The sequence below is a fragment of the Tympanuchus pallidicinctus genome, unplaced genomic scaffold (genome assembly GCF_026119805.1).
Source record: "Tympanuchus pallidicinctus isolate F22 unplaced genomic scaffold, pur_lepc_1.0 scaffold13, whole genome shotgun sequence".
Taxonomy (NCBI): Eukaryota; Metazoa; Chordata; class Aves; order Galliformes; family Phasianidae; genus Tympanuchus; species Tympanuchus pallidicinctus.
The window spans coordinates 18,325,740-18,332,188 of NW_026294648.1; the positions used below are offsets into that span (position 1 = coordinate 18,325,740).

At 50.4% G+C, this 6,449-nt stretch overlaps 1 long non-coding RNA gene across 1 annotated transcript; it reads right to left on the reverse strand.

Annotated features, from left to right (window-relative positions):
• Positions 1-2,289: 2,289 nt before the first annotated feature.
• LOC128076088 (uncharacterized) lies at positions 2,290-5,582 on the reverse strand. Its single transcript, XR_008204245.1, has 2 exons — positions 5,525-5,582; positions 2,290-5,372 (listed from the first exon to the last, which is right to left on the reverse strand). It is a non-coding gene; the product is annotated as an uncharacterized LOC128076088 (long non-coding RNA).
• Between the last annotated feature and the right edge of the window lie 867 nt (positions 5,583-6,449).

The window sequence follows — 6,449 nt, forward strand, 5'->3', positions numbered from 1 at the left end:
GGATCTGCCTGGATGCTGTAGCTATGGGATCAGAGCTGGACCCTCCCTGGCCCCCTCCAGGTTCCCTCCACGTCCTCTCCTGGTCCCCTCCTTCTTCCTGCCCTGTGCTCACACTGAAGGAATCCAAGGACATTGGCCTTTTGCTTTGGGCATCCCCTGGGACAGAGCTCCCTCAGTACATGTGATGGAGATGCGTGTTGTGATCACACAGATAATACTGATAATAATTAATACAACACTCTGGGAAACAGCGGGGAAATTACAGTGCTTGGTAGTGAGGGTTTGGTTTGGAGAATGTCGTCCCAGACAACAGAACAGGCACTCAGATGTAGCTGTGTTCACATCTCCAGTGCTATCTGTGTGGTGAATGTGGCCACGTCATCCAGCTCAGCATTGCTGCAGGACAGCTTTGCACCTCTTGGTGCTGTGTGGCAGTGGATGCCTGCAGCAGAGCTCGGTGCCTGTGCAGAAGGACAGTGACACATGTGAGGCTGTGGGCTTTGAGGCAGAGCACAGAGCCTTCCCATGCCCAGTGCCCTGACAGCCATAAGCGCTGAGCAGTGACTTCTTCTAGACTGCCTTTTTATCAAGGGAGTTGTGTGCACTCTTATATCTTGAGGACGCTTCTCCAGGAAGGGCAATATGGAAAAAATGTCCTTCTCTTTACCAGGATCTGGATCCAGGACAGTCCATAGAGCAGCTGTTTCTAAAAGCAGTGACCTGAACACACCAACCTCCAGGTCTCACAGCACACACAGGGAGGCAGGAGCTCAGTTCTGCCCTGCGCTGCCATTCTGGGGCTGCACCCAGCAGAGCCCTGGATCCTATGGGGTCCTGGCAGAGGACAATGGGTTCCAGACCACATCAGGCCCTTCCATGCACAGCAGAGCCCAGCGCAGCACACCCTTCCTCAGGGCATATCCCAAGCAGTGTTTCAATGGATACAGACGTCCTTTGGATACTCTACTGCTGCTCTCTGAGTTCTGAAGCTTTCATACACTGAAGCTTTCCTGATCCCAGATTATCTCACTCAGTGATCTGCCTCTCTCACTGTGAGCAGGGATCCTGTGTACTCAAGGAAGGACTGCTGCCTGTCCTTGTCAGACAAGGGAAGCCCCAGCTAAACAGGATTAGAGAGAGCTCTGAAACACTGGCTATAGGAAGCCTGATGGAAAGCAGAGTCGTAAAAGCTCAACACACACCGATGCGTATGCAGAGCATCCTCACCCAGTGTTCTTCAGGCTGGAGAAGGGCTGATGTAAATGGAAAAGCCGTGGGAATTAGCACAAGGAACCCAAGGGCACAGCCTGCTGCTCTCCTGCAGAGCACAGCACTGTATTCCCTGAGCCACCCATTGATTTCCCCAGGACTCTCCCTGGAGTAAGTCATTGCTAAGTATGAATAATTGGTCTGGCATGCAGCCTTCGGGGCACGGGTGATGGATGGACTTTAACTTTCACAAGTGAGACGAGACCCAGACTGGCTGAAATGAGAAAGGTGCCGACTTTCCTCCCTCACCTGCAATTGAAATGGAAATGAAACCGTTTTCGAGATAATGCAGCCAGCTTCATTCTCATTTCTACTACACACTCTGTCTGCACAGTGCATGCACCCTGCACACATTTCAGGCATCTGCCTCATAGGAAACATTCCCAATTATCTGCTCTCTCTGCCTGCCCCATTCCTCACAATATGACTCTCTCAGACGGTTACAGGAGCTGCTCCAGAGGAAGTCAGAGCATTTTCAGAGGGATGCTTTTTCCTCAAAACCTGCTGTAGGACTGGGCTGAGCTCCCGGGGCTTTAGATCCACCTAACATCATCATGAAACCCTCCAGCGTGCACTGAATCAGAAAGGCCTGCAAAGCATCTACCCCACCCCACACCCCATCCGAAGGCACTTCTTCATCTCCCTGGAGAAAACGACACTGAGGAAGAAAGGATGAAAACCAAGAGATCAAAAACCAGGGGAGAGGTTGGGAAGCACTTGGATCTCAGCGGTGTTCATTGGCTGACACCCATGGGAGCACACCAGGTGCCTCAGCCAGAGCATCATGGCTTTGGAACAGTGCAACCGAGTCGTTGGATGCCTTATAGCATGCTGGAACTTACTGAACGATGAAGCTGAGTGAGACACTTTGGCTTCATTGAAGCAAAATATTTAGAGAAGGCTTTTCAGGGTTTATGCTTGGAGTTTGGAATTCTTATTTCACTGGAAATTTGGAGCTGCTAACATTGTTGTTCAAATATGGGATGAAAGAAAGCTCTGCAACAGTGATATTTTTGGCAGAATGGGAATTCTGTGTTGCAGCCAGCCCTAATAGTCTTGTCTTATTTTCCTCCAAATAGAAGATATATGAGAAACCTTTTAGCTTTCCCTAGGAAAGCTAGAACAAATTGTCTAGCCTATGTTTTCAGAGCTTAATTAGTGGAAAGACGATTCAGTTGACTCCCAAAACCTTTCAGCACCTGAAGGGAACACCTCCTGTCTGATGGTGGGGCAGCTCCAAGGGACACTCAGCTCCCAGGTGGCTGCAGGGCACCCTGGGCACGTTGGCATTCTGCACTCTGGTTGCTGTCTCTGGAAGTGTGGTCCATCAGAAGCTGGTTTAGATGGATCATAAGGCACATCTGATCAAGGGTAATGTTACTGGTAGCAGTATCTCCATTAGATTCAGCCCTTGAGTATGCCTGAGTTTTTTGTTTTTATTATTTTTGGCAGAATTTGCTCATTGTCAAATTTCCCTTCCCACACCTCTTCTGCACTGGTTTCTTGTAGCAGCCTGGACCCAATACTTTGAGCTGCGTAACTGAAATGATGGGAAGAGTTACAGTGAGTTGCAAACCCAGCAGGAGAGATGGGCACAGAGGGCAGTTGTGGCACAGGAGCCATCATCCAGCAGCTTCCAGCTGTGCCACAGCCTCTGCGGGTGGAGGTGGGTGGAGAAAGCTGAGCATCATCCTCTGTACCACACAGGGTGTCAGAAAGAAGGGCATTTCCCCTCCCCCTCACCCAACCTGTGATGCTCTGTGACTGCTGCAGCACTACATGGGAACTCAGGTGGGAGGAGGGAGGTGGAGTTGGGAGCTGCAGGGATGGGATCCAGGTGTGGCAGGGGTAGTTTTCCTTCTCTCCCAAGGAAACATTTGTCCCAATGAGCTCATGCACATCCTCATTTTTGGAAGTTCTGCAGTGACATACATCTCCATAAATAACAACGACCTGAGCTCAGCTCCTTCGTCTTAGTGGCTGCTGAATCAATACCCCAGTCTCCAGTTAATGAAGGCAGGAGCTGAATTAAAGGCAGACCCCGTGAGACCAGGAGGAAGGGGGTGCTGGAGAAAGGAGCAGCCTGCCTCAGCCAGCAGTTGCACACCAGCAGCAATAACAGCGACCAATGCCTTTGTGGGTCTCCACAGGTGACTGATGTCACCCATCAGCATCACTGGGGACAGGCACAGCCAGCAGATGCAAATCAGAGCAGCGAGGGCCCCCCTGTTCCTGTGTGGTAATAATGACAAAGAATCTCCGACTAAATCATGAACGATGCTGTCTGCATGTGGTCTGAAGAGCTTTGTCCCTACAGGTCCCTGCTGGATGGGCTGGCAGAATGAATAATGAAGTAGTTGGCTATAATCAAAGCAAAGAGGAACATCCTGCATCTAGATCAAGACTAAAAGGCAGTGGGAGGGTGACAAAGAGAGATGGCATGTGACAGACAGACCTCCTTCCTTTCTCTAATGAGCTTTCATAATTAGCTTGAGGTGATTTCACAGAATTCTCTGTCACAGCTCCTTTGCCCTTCTGGAAAGCTGCAGGACAACAGCAGCATTGGGGACAGTTGTACCTGAGGCTGTGACCTGGAGCCAGGCGGGTGTTCCGGGCTCAACACGGGTTTGTCTGAGAGCCACATGTACTGCCAGCAGAGGTAAATAAAGCGCGCAGGAGAAAATTCTTCATGACGTGGGAAGAGAAGAATGCGTAAAGTTATTCTGTTCTTTGATGAAGGCAAGGCTAAGCCAGCAGTTAGAATCAAGAACATCATTTCTCTAATCCACATGGCTAATAAACGTGGATAGCTTTTCTGAAACCACTTGACAAAATACAATTACAGCCTGTTGCAGAGCTGCCTGCAAGAGAAACCACTTTGGGTGCCAACTGCTTTCACCAAAAGAGCCCAAGGCTGCGTGGAGCTGCTGTGATGGGGACTTGAGGAGGCTGTCTCCCTCATATCCTGCTAGCCAGGGGCTGACCCAGGTCAGATGGGCGCCTCGTCCCATGCTGGGGTTTGGTTTGCCCTGTGATCCTCAGAGAGCAACAGGGCTGGGCAGGACTCTGCACTGGGGTGCACAGAGGTGAGCTGCAAAGGCAGAGCTCACTTTGGGCTTCTATTTCAGAGTAAACAAGCAGTTTTGAGCTTAAAAACATGCTTTCACTTGCTCCTTCATTCTGGTCTGTTTCAGGGTCTAAGCACAATGCTACAGCACACTGCCCTGGGGGGTTTGCTCCTGTTGCAGTTTCAGCCTGGGTTAGAGGTACAGTGTTGGTGGTGACCATCACTACTTGAAGCAATTCCCCACTTCCTTTTTGTGTCCTGTTTAAGGCATAGTGGAGAAGTTGACTCCCAGGGCTCTGAGCTCAACCATGCCTTAAAAATGAAGGAATCAGGCCAGCAAATATCACCCATTCCCTTTGGCAAATGTAGGTCACAAGGCATGGGCCATTGCACAGGAGGAGGAGCGCTCAAACCGCAGGAGCCCCTGGGCTCTGCTGCCTGCTTGTTGCTGCTCCACAGGGAGGAAGCTGGGAAAGCAGCAGGTAGCCCAGTCCTTTTCCACCCTTTGGAATAAACATAAACTGAGCCCATATTGTGCATCAAAGCTGTGTGGTTCAGGAATTTGAGTTCAAGATGCTCTGCCCTCCCTGGTGTTAATGGGTAGCAGGTTGCCCAGAGATATCTCACATCACATCTGGTGCAATGGGACAGGCAGACCTGCAGGAGCCCAGGGGCCACCAGAGCACACTGCTGCCCCAGGGAGCTCAGGTGTGTGCTCTGAATCCATCTCACCCCATTTCTCTGCTTAGACCTGAATACCAGCAGCTTCCAGAGCACATCACCTGTGACTTGGGTCCTCCTATGTGATATTGCATCCTGCAGTGCTCTCATAAGGGAAGTTCTCTCTGAAAGGGAGAAATGTGCCCTTAAAGGAGCTGGGGAGAGCAGCATGAGCAGGGCCATGGGGATGGCCAGCTGTCAGCTATTCCTGCCAAGGGATATTCACACATCTGCTGCTCGCTGCAGCTTTTTTTCCCCCTAGGCTTTAAAAAGTGACACTTTTAGAGATATCCAAGGAGATCAGCCATGCTTTCTTCTGGAAAAGAAAAATAATTTAAAAACACTGGGTGAACCAACAGGGTGCAGGGACACGTCTCCCATCACCAGAGAAGGACTCACCAGGTGTGCAATGGGTGAGCATTCACACACAGCTCTCCCCTTTCCAAGCCCATCTCTCTCTATCCTTACCCCAACCTCATGAGATTTCATGCTGAAGTTATGGCAGCTGAATCATCCTTGATGCAATCTGCTGGGAAGTACAGCAGAGATGAATCCATAGCGATGGGTGCTCTGATTCTTGCTCAAAGAAACAGACAGCATTCTTGCCCTTCCACACATGAAGGATGGTCTTGCTTCCAGATGGAGCTCACAAAGCCCCAGTGAACAGAAGGAACGTCCACTGGTAGCCTTGTAGGCCAAACAGTTATTTTGTTAGAGGAAACACTTAAAACTAAAACTTTGCAGAATTTCCCCTGAGGTTACAGTGTTTGTTTAGGCTTCCTCAACCAAAGAATCTCAATCAGCAGAGCTGCGAGCCTCCCACACACATTCATTCCTCACACATCCCAGGCACAGGCCATCCTCAAAGTTTATACAGCAAACAACAACAGAAGAAGAGCTGCTCCCCCCATATATCACAGCCTGGAGGCTGAGTGGAGGCGAGGGAGAGGAACGGGATCAGAGCTGCATGGGGGGGAACAGGGAGAGGGCACAGAGCCCTGCTGCTGCTGCTGCTGCCCTGGTGGGAGAGGGACCGGTGAAACAAAGTATTAACTCCAACCTCACACTTTTCTACCTAAAAGTAACACGTTATCAGGGCACAGAGGCTGCAGCGAGCCCCAGCTTATCACACCAGAGGGAAAGCTGAGGATGGGCATCTGAGAGTGACAGAGGCCAACTTTGAACCATGCCTGGCAATTGCTGTGTTAGAGTCGGTGCTACAGCTGAAAAGATTATCTTGATGAAAATGGGAAAAGAAACAAACAAGGAAGGAATGCTCACCTGCATCCAAAGATCTTAGCTCACAGGAAAGACTCCACAGAGAAGGCACCTCCAGAAGGAGATCCTGCCCCAGCAGCAGTCAGCCCTTAAATGGGGTTTAGAAGGGGTGCAG